Source organism: Trachinotus anak, unplaced genomic scaffold (genome assembly GCF_046630095.1).
Source record: "Trachinotus anak isolate AG129_WGS33_773 ecotype Australia unplaced genomic scaffold, CSIRO_AGI_Tana_v1 ptg000002l, whole genome shotgun sequence".
Taxonomy (NCBI): Eukaryota; Metazoa; Chordata; class Actinopteri; order Carangiformes; family Carangidae; genus Trachinotus; species Trachinotus anak.
This window is the reverse complement of record NW_027273853.1, coordinates 1440001-1443179: the sequence shown is the minus strand read 5'-3', so window position 1 is coordinate 1443179 and position 3179 is coordinate 1440001.

Here is a 3179-nt window from a genome sequence, read left to right as displayed (position 1 = left end):
CCTGTTGACATCTCTCTCCAGGATAGAGAGAGACGTTCCTTTGGTAGGGGAGGAGGGGGGTTCTGATGTGGCTCTGATGTGGAGGTTGGTGTCAGGCCTGTCCCACTGTCTTTCAAAGCGGCAGTAGAACTCATTCAGATCGTTGGCCAGACGGAAGTCATTAATGGAGTGGGGGGGTTTAGGTTTGTAGTTAGTGATCTGTCTGAGCCCTTTCCAGACAGAAGCTGAGTCATTGGCTGAGAACTGGAGCTGAAGTTTCTCAGAGTACAGTCGTTTAGCTTCTCTCACCGCTTTGCTAAACCTGTACTTGGACTCTTTAAACCTGTCCCTGTCCCCACTCCTGAAAGCTTCCTCCTTTTGCCTCCTGAGCTGACTGAGCTTAGCTGTGAACCAGGGTTTGTCATTGTTATAACTCACCCTGGTGCGTGATGGGATACAGCAGTCCTCACAGAAGCTGATGTATGACGTCACAGCCTCTGTGAACTCATCCAGACTGTTGGAAGCAGTCCTGAACACTTCCCAGTCAGTGCAGTCCAAACATGCCCGCAGATCCTCTATGGCTTCACTGCTCCACTGCTTCGATGTCCTCACAACAGGTTTACACAGTTTTAGTTTCTGCCTGTATGTGGGAATCAGGTGGACCATGACATGGTCAGAGTGGCCCAGTGCAGCCCGGGGGACGGCGGGATAAGCTCCACTGATTGTGGGGTAACAGTGGTCCAGAGTGTTCCCCTCTCTGGTCGGGCAGTTAACAAACTGTCTGTATTTGGGCAGTTCATGACTGAGGTCACCTTTGTTAAAGTCACCAAGGACAATAACTACGGAGTCCGGGTTGGTCCGCTCCACACACAGTATCTGCTGTGGCCTGTGGTGGGATGGAAACACCGACCAGGATGAATGAGGTGAACTCACGGGGGGAGTAGAAGGGCCTGCAGTTTATGATGAAAGTCTCCAGGTCAGGAGAACAGTGCTGCAGGATCACTGTCACGTCTCTGCACCAGCCACTATTTGCATAAAAGCAGATTCCTCCACCTTTGGTTTTGCCGGACAGCTCTGTGTCGCGATCCGCTCTGAAGAGCTGGAAGCCGGCCAGCTCCAGCGCAGAGTTCGGAATCTGGGCTTCAGTGTCTTTTCCAAGGATCCGTCAGCATGTGGACAGGAGGACTTGGGGACGACGGCCCACTCGACGTCCTGAGCCACAGCCCGAGCTCCTGTAGCGTTTGCACTTTCAGCTGCACAGTCAGAGGCCTCAGGCTTCCTGTTTGGCGATCCACCAATACACTCATTGAAGTAAATGGCTGGAAAATGTTGTGGCACATTTCAAGCTTGAAAAACTGAAATTCTTCACAGGAGGCTGAACTGTGGTCCTTCCTCTCCGACTTCAAACTAAACTTTGTAACAAACATTAACCAGAGTTTTCCTGAATCCCCCCATACCCTAACCTCCCCCTCCCCAGTGTATTGTTTATCTGTGCACTGCGTATATTCAGTTGAAATGTGAGTACATTCCCATGTTGGAAAACAAACAACATCTAAAAATAAAGTATTATACTCTAAATGATCCATCCAGGCTGATTGTGTGTTGTGTGTTTGTGTGTCTGTAAACTGCACAGGACGGCTGAGACTCGTGTTTACTGTGTGTGGTGTTTAGTCTGCAGATGCCCTGCTGTGTTTGGACTCCCATGCACCCTGACTGACATGTTGCTGTGTGTTGTCTTTGTTGTGGGTGTGCTGAGTTATGCCAGATGACTAAGATGAAAAGCACTCACTCGTGCTCTGGAAAACACATCAGCACAGAGGTGAATGTAGCAAGCTTTGCATTGCTGCAACATGCTGCGGTGCACATGGAAACTGTATCACTCAGGGACTGTGTGTAATTCCAGTGGTTCAAAGTGTTTGGACTTCAGTTTGTCTGATGTGAAGATCTTTGAGCTGCGTTTGCGTTCCTGTAGTGGTTATTTTATAACTTTCCATCCATCCATCCACGGATACATTTAGTCCATAAAGACAAGTGCTGTATAAAACCTCAGTTTTAAAGAAACTAATTGTAAGTTTTGCTATTGCGACATAGCTAATGTTAGCATTAGCAGCTGTTTACTTTCCAGTCTAGAAGAAACGTTGTGAGTTCAGCATCACTTCATCCTTTACTCACCAACAGCTGTCTCTAGAGGTGGAAAGCAACGCCAGCGTTAACTCTTATCTCTATCACGTCTTTTCTTCTATTGAAGTTAGCATGCTAACCAGCTTCCCCAGCCCGTCTTGTCACTTTAAAGGGCAAGGGGAAACTGGGACGTTCGTATCAAGGAACGGTTGCAACAAGTCTTATTCCTCCATTGAGAAACATGCTAGAGTGATAACACTCATTCTGCACATGCTCCGTTAGACCCTCCCCCCACCAGGAAGACAGACAATGCATTTTACATCTGCTGCTGCATTTATTGGAAAAAAAAAGTTTTAGAAGTATGAAAGTAATTTTTTTCATGAGCTGTATTTTTGTTTGAGCTTTGTTTGAATTAATTAAAACTTAATTAATTTGAGTTGTCATTTTGTTGATTTTTTTAAATGACATGTAAATAGCATATGTCAGTGTGTCTAGCTAGAACATGATGCTCTGTCATGGCTGACAGGGTGAGGACAGTTGCAAAGCTGAAGAGATGCAACATTAACTGTTCATATTAACATATACGAGAATACAAACAAGTGATTTTGGGGAATTATTGTTGGCTTCTCATAGTCTTATAATATATTTGCCTGTTCTGTTCATCATAAGCAATAAAATAGATAAATTGTGCCTATTTTGACTCAAGATTGGTTCTATGTTCTATGCAAAACAGAATTCAAGAACTGTAAATTTGATAAATACTAAACAAATAAATAATATTATAATATTATTGTAAAGCAATGCATATTTTCAGAAAACTATGCTTACTGAGACAAAAAGCAAATCTTAGAATTAGTGAAATAAATTAGTGAATTTTAATGTATATTCACTATGCTGCAACCGTCCTCAGGGTTTGTTGCAACATCTGAGTTATTCCATCCAAATAAATATTGTTGTGTCTGTCAGGTTCTGTCATATGTAATCATCTTTAAATTGTATTGGTAATTAGCAGACACACTGCCCCAAAAACCTAAGAGTCTGGAGATATACTTTTTAAGTTCTTGCAAGAATCTAGATCA